Source organism: Lolium perenne, chromosome 7 (genome assembly GCF_019359855.2).
Source record: "Lolium perenne isolate Kyuss_39 chromosome 7, Kyuss_2.0, whole genome shotgun sequence".
Lineage (NCBI taxonomy): Eukaryota > Viridiplantae > Streptophyta > Magnoliopsida > Poales > Poaceae > Lolium > Lolium perenne.
The window spans coordinates 53,987,500-54,002,746 of NC_067250.2; the positions used below are offsets into that span (position 1 = coordinate 53,987,500).

Sequence of the window (15,247 nt, forward strand, 5' to 3'; positions counted from 1 at the left end):
TCTCGGATTCATCTTCGGTATTTCATCCTTAATGGTTTTCTTTCGGCGACACGAATAATACTCGGGGGCTCGACAACGACTTCACCCCGAGTAACAACTCTGATACAACGTCTAAGCAACAATAATGACGTCACCCCAGCAGCGCTCGGGGGCTCGGCTATTTCTTCATCAACAATATGGCGGCATCTACTTTCGCTATTTGGTGGTTTTTACTTCAGCTCGACTTCTTCTCGGCACTCGAAGACTTCATCGCATCGACTTCATCGTGCCCAAAAAGCTAAGTGTTCTTTTATTTTGCACAAAGTTGATTATCGTTTACTTTCGTCGCACCCGACACTTGGGGGCTGCGCGGCATATATTCACTTTACATATCACCGAATCTGAGCATCTGACACCGCATGCGAAAAAGATAGTCAAGGGAAAGATAGAAAAAATTTATTTATTTGTGCAGGAGAAAGCAAAATTCAAAGAGAGCACCCGACGAAATCTTCTTCAGGGAGGAACCCGATAAAATTGTGAGAGAACCCGACGAAATTTTCTTCAAAAGAGAACCCGATGAAATTTTATTCAGGGAGGACCCGAAAAATTATCTTCAAGGGGGTGCCGAAAAATTATCTTCAAGGAGGTGCCGAAGAATTATCTTAAAGAAGGTCCCGAAAAAAAATCTTCAAGGAGGTCCCGAAGAATTATCTTCAAAGAGAACCCGAAGAATTGTCCTCAAATAGGACCCGAAGAAATTTTCCTGAAGGAGGACCCGAAGAATTGTCCTCAGGGAGGACCCGAAGAATTGTCCTCAAGGAGGACCCGAAGAAATTTTCCTGAGAGAAGAACTCGACGAAATTTTCATCAAGGAGAAACCAAAAAAAAAAAAAAAAAAAAAAAAAAAAGAGGACGGACAAATCTTCGGGTCCATTGACTCGTCATTTGTTCTGAGCAAGAGTATCGATGTGCCTGACGACAATATAGAAGAACCAATATATTCGGCTGTCTCATAAAGCCCGAGAGAAAAATATAGAAGAACCCGCAAAATGGGTCATTGCATCAGCCGAACAAGGCACTCGACAATATATTCTCAGAGCGCCAAAGTTGCGATCAATCTCTGAATGCCGCAAAACTTTGCGAAGGTAAGACCCCAGATCCGTTCTGCTGGGCGTGGCATCGCCAAAGACTGCGCTCTGCTACTTTTATCCGTATCAACAGATACGAAGAAAAATCCTAACGGACGCGTTAGGTATCCAATAAAATATGACTGGGACTCGACAGAATGGTAAGACCTTAAGCGGCACCTGTCGAGTTAGCACCAGTATCCCGAGATCATGTCCAGGGACGTGATCTTGAAGTAGGTTTTTGCGGATTGCCACTAGAGCAGTTAACTAGTACCTGATCCGTCAGATGAACTAGCCCCAATTACCATTATCCCTGTACAATATAGATATGGATGTAAAATAAAAATTGCAATGGCCTGGAGTCGATAAAAAGAGGAGTTGCGCCAAGTTGTTTATCGAGTAGTACAACTTGAGCCTATGCCTAGGTGCAAGCACCTGCTCATAGGCGCGGGGGCTACTCTTATCGAGAGTATTGTTCACCCTCCCGATAAGAAAGAGGAAAAATTGTGGAGTCAAGTTGAGCCTACACCCAAGTGCAAACACTTGGCTGTAGCCTCGGGGGCTACTCCCATCGGGAGCGCTAGTCGCGCACCCGATAGAAAAATAACTTCGACAGCTTCTATGACAATCAAGGTTTGTAGGCTCAACTCGATTCTACGACTCGAGTGGAGCCTACTCCCATCGGGAGCACATGGATTTCATCAAGTCCTCCAGAAATATAGTTAAGTTCTTCATTGAGTAGTACAACTTGAGTCTATGCCCAAGTGCAAGCACTTGCCCATAGACTCGGGGGCTACTCCCATCGGGAGCGCTGCTGCGCACCCGATAATTTCAAGAATCGTCGACATCATCTACGCTACACATGATCTACGACATGGACCTCGCCTTATATTTTCTTCAACTTCGAAGATGGTTATGCTTGGAGTTTCTACGCAAGTCTTCGACTTCCCTAGAAACTCGGGGGCTACTGACATGGGCATACCCTTCGGGTACCCATTATTAGTATACCTGGCTCGGCCCAAGATGGAGAAGACCAAATATGGAGAAGGCCCAACAAGGCAACGCGAAGAAGTAATCGACTAGGACTCTTGTAAAACCCTAGGCTGGTTGCATATATAAAGCTAGCCAGGGCACCCGAAATAAGGAGGACAACATATAGACATAGAGATAGACAACATAGCTCCGCATATGGCGGCACCCTGTAAACATATCTACAATCATATACTGGATTGCTAGCAGCACGTAGGGATCCTCCACCGAGGGGACCCGAAGCTGGGTACGTCGTGTGCCTAATCTCGTTCCCGGAATCTCCATCGTCGCTCTCCCGAAACCCTAGTCTACAATACGTAGGCATTGCCGAGGTATGCCCTCGTCAACTACGAATTGCAGTTTATCATAACAGGGTCGTTCAACATACGGGGATCGAAAAGGGTTCGAGAAACAGGGGATCATAGGGGTTCTTCTTCTTCACTTCAGAGGTCGATGCTTCGCAGAGAACTCGTTCAGGTGATACCTTGTTTCCCGAAGGGAGGTAGAATTCCAGGTCGGCATGCATATCCAGCATCTCCAAGGTATAACTTACCGTCAGGGATTTGCAACCCATCAGGCCTTGACAAGCTGTCGGCCAGGATGCTCGCATCATGAGCTGAACCCTCCCACCCATTAAGCACATAGGTCAACCTCATATCGAAATCCACAGCTGCTAGCACGTTCTGGCTGGTGTAGTGCTTCCCCCGCGGAATGCTGCAGACATTGATCTCAGTACCTTTGCAGTGACATGAGTACCATCAATAGCCCCAATGCGATCCTGTAAAAAGATTAGCACACAATCATGTTTCTGACAGTAGCACACATCTGATAGGTAGAAGGAACATGATTTTGTACTCACCCTGAAATAGGGAAACCACCTATTCTTGATCTTGGTTGGTGTGTTCATTGATGCTGGCTTGATCATTTCACCTCTGAGCTCCCCAATTGCGTACAACACCTGCTGAAAGTACCGAGAGATAGTCTCCGTGGATCGCCTGAATGTGTTATGGATGACTCTGAACCTCTGGTTATGACCGACGACATGAATAAATATTGCGACTTGTTTTTCGACAGAGGTGTGGATGCTATCAGTCAAAAGTCCTCTTTCCCTGGACGTTTTCACAAGTGCATAGAAAGGGGCTCTTCTCATCCGTTGCATCTGGATGGCCTCTACGTCGTTGCAGTTGTAGATATTGTTTAGGTTGGCAATCCTCTCCTGATCTCGTTGTAACATAGGTCCGTAAGTCACACGAGGATAACCAGCATGCCTAACTACTCTCTTGTGCACCATCAGGATCCAGGCTTGTACGCAAATGATGAGTGCTGCGACGTGATGCACAAGCTGGAGCTGGTCGGTCTACTCAAACAAGATCTATGCATTATGAACGGTCTTTTCAAACCCAACCAGTTCTACGAACATGAATCGAACACTACAGTAGAGCAGAGGAGTTTCCCCTTACCTCCGTCATGGCGGACGATGGACACGGCCAAAAGCCACCGCAGATGTGCGCACGCTCCGCCGCGGCTGGAGAAGAGGACCCTGCTCCGGCGCCGGAGACGGAAGGGAGATGCGCGCTGCTAGATCTGGGTCGCCGCTGCCGCCGTCGGTGCGATATTTGGGGGAAGGGAAAATTTGGGAGGGGGCTAATGGAGAGGGTAACCGAAGAGGGAGGTTACCCCTACCTTTGCCGCGCTACGCCGCTGGGATTTCGGCTTCTCCCAACATGCCAAGGCGGAGCTCCCGCGCGAATGGCATTGTCGATTTTCTTCTCGCCAGGGTCTGGCCCTGGAGAAACTATCAAACCGGGCGTTCCTCCGGGGCCTGTCCCAGGGGTGCTTTAAAACCCGTGTTATGCAAGAATGCGAGTGCACCCAGGGAACCAAACGGCCCGAAATTTGCTGGGCCGATGCGAGCCAAGGGGCGCCCATGCTACCAAACGCGCCCAAAAATGGTCACATGTTCGCGTGCGTCTCCAACGGTAGAGACGCATGTTTTGACCGCAAGCATGACCTGCCATGCATTGATTAGGGAGGAGAGAGAGACATATTTTATTTGTATGGTCAGGAGTGGTTAGCACATGGACTTGTCCTGCATTAAAGGAGGAGGAGAGAGGGGGCTATGCAGCCCAAACGGATGCGCGGACGCATATTAATCCGCGTTTACGTCAGAATAGACGCTGCGTTTATTTTGCATCTAGCCGTTGGAGCGTGTGTTTTTTATCCACACAGACACAAACGAACGATTTTGATCCCTTTGCGTCGCCCCGTTGAAGATGCCTTGAATGCTTGAGGATATGTGCCAGATTCCCTTCCTTTCTCACTGAGGAGAGGCTCCGTATAAATTGGAGCAACCATTTTCCCCTCTCTCACTTCCATTAGCATCTCTAACCTTCCAACCAAACCCTTCATGTGAAAAACCTCGTCGCTGCCAGCGCCACCACCTCTCGTTGTGCCGCCCATTTACCTTCGTCAGCTCAAGGTCTTCAGATGCAAGTACTTTCATTAATATGCATGAAATGCGTACTAGCTAGATTGTGTTTAAGTGGGGAATACATAATGTATAATTATATTCCACAAAAACCTATCGATGGTTCGGAAAATATATATGCTAGGGCTAAAAAAATAGATTGACGGAGACTGGTGATGACTCGTCAAAACTTGCTCATCAGAGGTTATGATATAGTAGAGATGAAGAGGAAAAACATTATTCGTCAGTACTAATCTACTAATGACAACGTGACATGAAATCTAATCGTTAACGGTGGACTATTAATTATAAATGACTCGTAACTAGGCCGTTAACAACAAGATACTAATGATAGTTCCTATAGAATGAAGTTCGTCACAGGAACACTAGAATTGATGGACACATATTATGCAGCAATGTCACCGACACAATAGTGTTGATGCCCTCGTCTTATTTGTTGCCATATCTAGAGCACTACGGACGTAAATAACATTTTTTTATCAGCATTGGAATGTTGCCGTTGTGCTTAGTCGCTAGATGAGCAACTACCAGAGAAGGTGCAAACTCGATTTCATCATCAGTGTTGCATCGTACCGGCGACGTATCTTGCGCCCATCACTGGTGTAGATTACTCGCTGTATACCGGTGACATCAGTCTCTACCATCAGCACTGCGGAAAACACACCCGTCACCGGTAAGCCTTTTTTCGGTAACGAGGGGCCTTGTTGGTCTCTCCTTTTTTTTTGTAATTAACACTCTATCCTGTTTAATGATGGATCGACCACCCGGTCCTCAAATAAAAAACTGACAGTCCTCGTCACAAACCGAATCCTGTGACCATCAAAGCAAGCAACATTTCTGAATTTTCTGCATAGAGCAGAAGAAACTAAACATATGAAAATTGCCAGAAACTAAATGAGTTGCTAGTTCTAACTCATTTTGGTATACAATGATTTGAGAGAATTTGTTCTTACTGTCTACTTATGAAAAGATGCATCGGCATCATTACTCAAATCACAATCAGTAACTATTACCCCCCACAGTTTGCCTAAATGCACCTGTTTGTGTGCAGATGCTCATGTAGTAAATGGAAAAGAAAGATCCTACGTACACACCCACACTGGCTAAAGCCCATATATTCAAATAGAGTGAATTACAACCATAAAGTCCATGGAGTTTTGACAGAGAAAGATAAATGGAAAATGCCTGCATAGTTGCATATAAACAGACCACATTGTTGCGCACATATGTTTATAGGACATGCTTGCATATCAACCATTCCTTAAATGGGAGAACCAGACAAGTCGATTTTCCAATTAATTGGAAGGGTGATGTGTCCAGGTAGGGGTGGGCAAAAGCGGTTTGTCTGGTTTAACCGGTTTGGGTTAGTTCATTTTCTGTGACTAGATTGGAAGTCTGATTTGAGTTTGTGAAGGAAAATGAACTAGCACACTTCACAAGCCCGTTGGGAAGGTTTCATTTTTTGCCCACCCCTATGTCCAGGTTTATAGCAGATTATTTTGAAGTAGAACTAAGCTCGACAAGGGAAGCGTAGGCTCCACCCCTTATCTGCATTAGTTCGTCATGCCTTCCTTTCTCCACTATCGCCCCGCTCTGGAATATACAGATAATGTCGGCGCCTTTTACTGTCGACAGGCGATGTGCCACCACCACAGTCGTCCTTCCAACCATCACCCGGTCCAGTGCTTCCTGCACCACACGCTCCGACTCCACGTCCAGAGCGCTTGTTGCCTCGTCCAGCAGGAGCACCTTTGGGTCCTTCACGACGGCCCTCGCGATAGCGACACGCTGCTTCTGCCCGCCTGATAGCTGGATCCCTCTCTCACCGACGACAGTATCATACCCATTGGGAAGCCCAGAGATGAAATTGTGTGCGTTGGCTGCTTCGGCAGCGGCGACGATCTCTTCTTCAGATGCCTCCCCTTGCTTTCCATATGCTATGTTGGCCCGGATGGTGTCGTTGAACAGCACTGGCTCTTGTGCCACGAGGCCGATCTGCATCCGAAGCCAGCTAACTTTGAGGGTCTGAAGCTCCAGACCGTCAAAAAGTACCTTGCCTGAATTTGGGTCGTAGAACCTCTCGAGCAAAGCGATAGCGGTGGACTTCCCACTGCCACTCTCGCCAACAAGGGCAGCCATCTGGAAAGATATTGTCACCAAGTGAATGTTTTGTGCCAACGAGCAATGTGTAAACAACACTAATCCATGTACTTAGTAGTTAAGATAGAAAGTAACCTTTCCAGAAGGAATGCTCAACGATAGATTATTGAAGATTTGAACATTTGGACGTAAGGGGTAGCTGAAGCTAACATTCTGGAACTCAATGTCGCCCCTCACACTTGTAACGACCATACCTTCTTCGCTACTGGAATCGATCTTGGATTTACTGTCAAGAATTTCAAATATGGAGATGGCTGATTCATTAGCCTTGATGCTGTCCACACCTAGTGCGCTTGTTCGTGAGATTGAACCGGAAGCCAAAACTAATACAAAGAAGACCTGACAAACAACGAATCAGTTAAACAACACATTCACGACGATTAGCACTGCAAGTAACGAAAAAATGTGGTCGCACCCGGAACACTTCAGGAAATGTTGCTGTTCCTTCCTGAACAAACTTTGCACCGACATAGAAGCAGAGAGCATACGTAAGGTAGAATACAAGGAATGAGAAACCAAGGCCCAAGCCACTAACAACACCTTCCCTCATTCCTTGTCTTGTTGGAGATATACACTTCTTCTCATAGGCATCCATCACCTTCCGCTCACCACAAAAGGAAGCCACGGTTCTGATGCCTCCAACCGCGTCAGTTGCTATTTGGCTTGCTTCCTCATACTTTACCTGCATCCCACTAAACAATTAGATAAAACTACTCCCCATGTGACACATGGTTGTATGAGCATGGATCATTTTGTTGCTGTTGAGGAGTAATTTTTTAGGAAAATGAACAATAGTAAAAAAACTGCTTGTTCAGAGCATGTACCTTTGCACTTTTGTTGAGACCTTTCAGGAACTTCATTTGAGCATAGCCTTGGAAACCAACCAAAGGAACCACCACTGTGATAATCAATGCCAGCTTCCAGTTTGCCACCATAGCTACTGTGAAACTTGCTATGATGGTCGACAGAAGCTGGATATTAAGTGCTAAATTATCTCCAACAAGTCGTTTCACGTTCAGAGTATCAGTCGATAGCCTAGCACCTATTGCTCCACTATAATAAAAGTTGAAACTTGTATAAGTAAATATGTTGCCAAGTAATAACTCTTCACATGTTGTTACTAGATAACCAAGATGGATTAATTTTAGCAATGATAAAAATAATAATAGCAGTGCTCAAGTAGTTAGCAACTTAGCATACATAAATGTTCTTCAAAACACATTTTTTACTCTTACGTAAGATTATTCATAAATGGTTTTTGCACCTCAAGACTAATGGCTAATGTCTAAGGGTTGGTAATCATGTATAATTCTTAGTGTTAATTGTTAGTATAAGGATATCTTATAGTTAATATTTTTTCAAGTGCTTCACAAGTTTAATCAGAAAGTAATATATCTCAAAATATCTGTTGCGTAATTTCGAATCATATGTGATGTAAATGTGTATTTTTCCTAAGTTCTTAAGAGTATCCGTCATTCCGTCAACCAGGAAAACAATATTGTACTTGTAAACTAAACTCTATCTTTTCAATGAAATGAAATGCAAAGATCCTTTGCGTTTTATCAACAACAAAAAAATACTGGAATTGTATACTAATTGTTACGGCGAAAAAAGGATTTATGACAAACATCATCACACGAAAAGGCTAAATGCAGACCTAGAGTGTTGAGGTTTATCAAACCAGTTGATGTCCTGATGCATGACACTTTGGAATGTCAGCGACCGTATGCGCTCCACAAGCTTCCCTCCTGCTAATCCAAACAGGAAGTTTTCTATTGGAATCAGAACAAGTGTGGAAGCTCCCAGCATGGCAAACATGCCTGCCCAGAACCTCGAGCCCTTCAGTAGTTCTGCCGGTGGCTCATAAAATGTCTTTACTGCACTTGAAATCAATATGCCATATACTGGAAAAATGAAACCATGCACTGCAGCAATTATAGAACCAAGGGCAAGAACAAAAGCCTCTGGTCTGTTCAGATAGAAGAGTCGACCAATTGGAGCTTTCTTTCGACCACTAGATATTTTTTCTGCAGTATCCTCTAGGCCTTGACCATTCTTGAATTCCATGGGATCAGGTAGGTCAAATGGAACAGGGCAAGGACGCCTACCACTATGCCCAAAAGAGGAGCCCTTACTAGTTGACCTCCTAAATGAGCTACTTCCGCTTCTTGGTTTTCTACCGATAGACCTAGAGTCAAAACTGTTTTCCATCATCACATCAGGGTCGACATTAGGGGCTTCTGACTCCTGCAGAGTCTCTTGCAGAAGAATCAGCTGAGAATAAGCACCTTCAGGTTTCTTTACGAGTTGTACATGTGAGCCTGCTCGAAATTCACACATCAAGTAGCAAGTCATCTACATAAACTTGTTCAATGAAAATGATTACTCCCTCAATTCCATAATAGTTGTCAGAGATTCGGATGTATCTATACACAAAATGTGCCTAGATACATCCAAAGAAACGACAGTTAATATGGAACAGAAGTAGTACTACTATTTTTGGACTGTGGAGAAAGGGGTGTATTGGTCATCAGTTCATCACCCAACTAGTAAACTGAGTGTCACTTATCTGTTGGTTACTGCTGACGAGAAACTCTTTATGTATTGTTTTCCCTCAATTCCATAATTTACCTAGTTATGCTGTGTTCACAGGGCTACAATAATGTGAAAAAGACATCCATGGTGTACAGTAATGTGTAGCAAGTCATCTACATAAGATGGTAGGACCTAAACTATTTTTGTGTACAAAAAACAACAAATTAATAGTGATACCCAAAGTGGGGACAACATACTTTCTATACATGAGTTATCAATGTTCATATGCATACCTTGTTCCACAATCTTCCCATGCTGTAGGACGGATATGACATCAGCATTCTTTACTGTGCTTAGACGATGTGCAACAATGATTATAGTCCTTTCTAACATTACCCTGTCCAAAGCTTCTTGAACAACCCTTTCAGATTCCATATCCAACGCGCTGGTTGCTTCATCAAGTAGCAATATTCTAGGGTTTTTAATTATTGCTCTAGCAATTGCAATTCTTTGCTTCTGCCCTCCAGATAGTTGAGTTCCATGGTCCCCAACCATCGTCTCAAGACCCTGCAATGTGTCATAAGATATACATCTAAGTAACCATGTGTGATATAGCAATCGAATTAACAATTATGGATATTTTAATTTCTCATAGTACGTTTGGCAATTTATCAATGAAGTTTGCTGCATTTGCAAACTCAATTGCTCTTTTGATCTCTTCAAGAGTAAGATCATCTTTCCCGTAAGCAATATTTTCCCTAATCGTGCTTGAGAACAACACTGGTTCTTGGCTGACGAGACCAATTTTTCCTCTTATCCACCCAAGATCATTCTTCTAATGTCAACTCCATCGATCAAGACTTCCCCAGACTGTGGATCATAGAATCTCTCCACCAAACTGACCACAGTTGATTTCCCGCTGCCGCTCTGCCCAACTAGGGCCATTGTCGTGCCATTTGGTACTCGTAAGGAGAATCCATTAAATACCAAATGATCAGGCCTGGTAGGATAGCTGAAGTACACATCCTTAAGTTCAACATCACCCCTAATGTCTTCCAATATGACTCCTTTGGTGTCATATACATCAATATCTGGTTTTCGTTCAATTGTCTTGAACATTCTATATGCTGCTCCTTGCCCTCCTGCAAAAGCAGTTATTGATGGTGTTGCGTGACTTAAGGACCTGCAGAAGATGCATACTTGAGTCAGAAACCAGAAGATCTTAAAAAGAGATAGAAAACCCTATTTAATCATCAATTCAATCCTAAACCAGAAGTCTGGTGCTATACATATGCCATATGCCCACCCGATACACGGAAAGGCGCATCCTTGGACAAATGTGCCACATTAATCACCATTTCGATCCTAATATGTATAATTTTTCATATTCTATGCTTCAAAGTCATTCTCAATCACATATAAGTCAACAAGGAAATGGCCCACTACTTAAAAATTTCATATAAAATCTAAACTCCACCCTATAATATGCTCCCAACATCCTCATATGCATCTAACTAGCTATAATCTCCACCCTTGAACTATAAGTTTTACTAAGAATATTACTGGTGGTAAGAATTAATATACAAAACTTACAGTCCACCGATCATGACAGCCATCATAACACTAATAACTATGCCACCATTGTATCCTCTGTTGATTATCAGTTTAGCTCCATACCAAACTGCCAACCCATAACAGCAAAACAAGGTTGACATTACTGAACCTAGTCCAATGCCAGTGACAACACCTTCTCGTAGAGCACTTTCATATGCCTTTCTTATGAACTTGTTATATGTTGTTATAGCTTGCTTCTCACCACTGAATGAAACAACCTTCAAAACATAAGCAGATTAAGAACAAAATAGTGACCGGCAAGAATAAATAACAAAAAAAATCAGCTATTTGTATTTCGTTTGGTTCCCCCAATAAGCACAAGAAAATAAAGGCAAAAATTTCCCTTCACAAAGTATTGGCATACAAATTGGCCACATGATTTTGGGCCAACTATGCTCAAGGAACAGCCAAGATTGTCCGCTAAAAGATGGAACCTTCCCTAAAAGTTTGAATCAAACCAAACAGGGGTTAATTTTGGTAAAGTTTGATAAGAAGTCCTTTGGCTCGTGGGCATGTGAACCAAACAAAGTAGACTCACCGTTCTAATGGTCCCAATAGTTTGTTCAACAATGTCTCCAGCATCAACATATTTTGCTCGCATTCGGGTAGAGATATTTGCCATTCTCCTTGATACAATAACACCGGTAAGAACTACTGGAGGAATACTTGAGAGCAAAACAAGTGCCAAGAGCCATCCTCTCACAAATGCAATAATGAAGCCTCCAAAAAAGGTAGACAGAAGCTGTATGTACTTGCCAACCTAAGAGAGAAATGTTCATAGCAAAGTGTTAAATAAAATAGAACTATCGCTATAACGATTACAAGATGCTTATACATATAAAATTTATTTGTTTTCCTTATTTGAGAAGGAATGGATTAAGCATTGCGATGTCCCTTTAATAAAAAGGTTCATGTAACATATCCACATTGACTCAGAAAGTCCTCATTTATCCTTGCTACACCATCAAATTGGTATGTTGTAATAAATTGGATTCCTCACATTATAAATATGAATCCATGAGAAGGCAGTGTAAACTCATAAGCACCCGTATCCATACCGTGTATACTGCATCAAGATTCGTGCAAATTCTTTTTGTTTCCCTCTCAAATAATTTCTCATTTTTGTATCTCTCACACCACACATTGTTTGAACAAAATAATTTGCAGATCACTTAAACATAACAATTGGAACATGGGAAAAATATTTTGGATTTTTTTATTTCATTGTGTATATATATATTTCAAGAATTTATTTTGAATTTTAAATAATTTGAAATTTGAAATTGCACAAAAAAATTCCAAACTATTTTTGTCCCATTCCATTTGTTATTTTTTAGTGACTTGCAAAAAAATCAAATCAAAATATTACATAATTTAAGAGATATAAAAAAGAGAAAGTTAAAAAGTGTGAGGGTGCACAGAGCGCACGTGCTCTCTCACACTTTTCTCAAACTCATAAAGAAGGCAGTGTATACTCATAACAGTCAATTTCAAGAAAGATACAGATTATGTGCGGTAAATATAACAGAGCCCAGCCAGACTCATATCTTGCATAGTTGGGCAAAGTATATACACATATGCTTGTAGTTCATTCTGATGCGTAAAGCCAAATCATTTATCCAGCAGCACGGAGTCATTTGAGAACCCTTAGGAGTTATTTTTCAGTTACTTATAGTTTGAGCTAGCTTCTAGTTAGCAAACATACTGTTAGGTTAGCGCACAAAAGTAACATCGTTTTACCATATTCTATGTCAATAAATATACAAGCTTTGCCATATTTATCATAGACATCTGTAACACTAACACATAGTGACACAATGAATGATGGAGCCTTTTATATATAATCTTAGCCATATTGTTCCTACGGTTATAGCATCTAACAATGAGTTGAATGATATGGCACATGCTCAGTTGCTCACACTATGAGTTCTCAAACAACCTACCTTTTCTCCAATGGCATCTTGAATGAGGAATGTGTCTCCACACATCCTCTCAATAACTTGTCCAGTGCTCATTTCCTTGTCAAAAAATGCAATGTCCTGTCTCAGAATTGCCTTGAGATACTGAGATCTAATTCGTGCTGCCTGTCTTTCTCCGGTAATTGTCCAGCATGATACCTCTATCAAAACATAAAACTAGTCAATGTAGCAAAGATTGTTTCGAGTAATTCCATAAACTTTTACTCTTGACGGCCTTATTCTTAGGCTCATACTGGTTTTGCATTTTTTTTCTCAATGAAAAAATTATTGTGGACACCAGTAGAGCAACATTTATTTTGTAGGAACATGCAGGTATGAGTTCCCCTGAATTCACACATTGATGCCGAAAACAACATACATATTCCAAGAACAAATAGTAGGAACTCTGGTGCAAGTTTTGGACATATTATTACTATTTGTCAGATTCCCAAAATAAAAGATAAAATAACTTCCATCCAGAAAGATATCTGGATTTATTGCATGTGAAAGTCACTCACGGAGTGCTGAAACAAGTCCTGCTCCAATGCCAAGGTAAACATAATTAATGATCACCTAAAAACATGAAAGACCTGATTAGAAATTTAAAAAAATGACAAAGGACAACTTTCCCTGCTAAAGCGTTGATAACTTGAACTCTTGCCAATGTACTAATGCTGCACAGATATACATTTTCTTCTAAAAGAGTTGGCAGGATCATTTCTTCTTCGAGAGCTCACTGTTTATGAACATTTGTCAAAAGTATGTGCAACTTACTTAGGCCCAATATGCAAGTTCTTGTGGAACTCTCTCATAAGTTTAAACCTCTATACAAGTATACATAGAGCGTTATTAGGGTCACTCTTCGAAAATAAAGATATATAGTTCTATTGCCACTCAGATCATATCCAAAGTTTAGCAATGCCTTGTGAATTTCCAGACTTTCGGTGCGAGTCCTAAAGAGCAAAAGTAAGTGGGCAATGATTTGTCTGATAATAATATACAGGAAGAGGAACTTTTGACATAACAAAAAAATGAAGCCTCGTTATAATAACAGGATATGGATAGTTAAACAAGACCCTTTGAGCAATCTCCCTTCACCCGGAGTTTGTGATCGCAGTAGCTTGGTTCCGAAAAATAATTAAAAAAAACTTCGCATAATCTTGGAAAACCCATGTGGTCTACTGACTTAAACTTAGAAATCCCGTTTGCTATCAAAAACACACTGGCTACAGCATATCTTACCATGAAGAGGTACAGCTTAGTCAAATCAGTAGTAGGTGATGTATGTAATGTCAAGCGACAACACAGCTTCGGATCTGCTGCACTAATATTTTTCAAATGCAGTTTGACTAACTGTGTACTATATAAATATATGTACCTCTGACATCACGATTGTGGCTCCTAGTGCCGCGCAGTGTCAAATGACAAAGAAATGGATGAAAAGGATGAGCGACGGAGTATGCCGAACTTCACTCACATGGCATCTGACATGGGAATCTCGCGGTGAAATTTGGCAAAACTGCATTGAGAAAAGCACCCGGCCCTAGGAAAGTAATCTGAATCTGAACGGCAAAATGACGACTCGAACGAAGCTGCCGCGAGGGGAGTCAGCTGGCCCATTTTCTAGGGCTCGCCGGCGGCGAGGCATGGCCCCGAGGGGGTCAGGACTCTGGAGGTTGTGTAGGAGTGATGAGAAGAAACTGGGGAAAATTCCATTCTTTTCGAAGGGGGGTTTTCTCATCTACTCTGGGCCGGAAGAATATTCTGGGCCAAAATGTTCATGGACTTACAGAGGGCCGGATTCGCTGCTACTACGTCTTCCAAAGAAACCTGAAAAATACGCGCCAACGCACGTACCTTGCTGACTCTGTGCAGCACTTCCGGCGAAGAGCCGGCGGAGCTGAAGGCGTTGATTACATCGCCGAAGATGAAGGTCATGACCGGCTGCGCCATCCCGTTGGCCACCGCCGACACCGTGCCCACGGCCATCAGCGCCACATCCGTCTTGTCCGCGAATGCGAACATTCGGTACAGCGGCACGCGCGCCGCCCCATCATGACTAGCTCTCGTCTCTCTTCCTCCTCCTGCCATAGCTCCCACCTCTACACTGTCGATCTCCTCGGTTCCTCGGGGTCGGAGGTATAGCGTTGAATTGGCTACGTATATATATCAGTAACCAGCTGGCTAGTGAGTAGTCCACGAGGGCATGGCCGTATAGTATGCTCGATAGTCCATGAGGGGCAAGGCCGTGTATAGTATGCTTGACTTGGTAATATACTAGTTGTGGCAGCGCATAAGAAGGTCCATGTGGATCACAAGCCTTGTTGCACAGCACGAATCTATAATGACACCTCGTA

The 15,247-nt window shown here is 42.7% G+C and overlaps 1 pseudogene; it reads right to left on the reverse strand.

Annotated features, from left to right (window-relative positions):
* Positions 1–5,740: 5,740 nt before the first annotated feature.
* On the reverse strand, positions 5,741–15,004 carry LOC127317497 (ABC transporter B family member 5-like; annotated as a pseudogene).
* Positions 15,005–15,247: the final 243 nt, after the last annotated feature.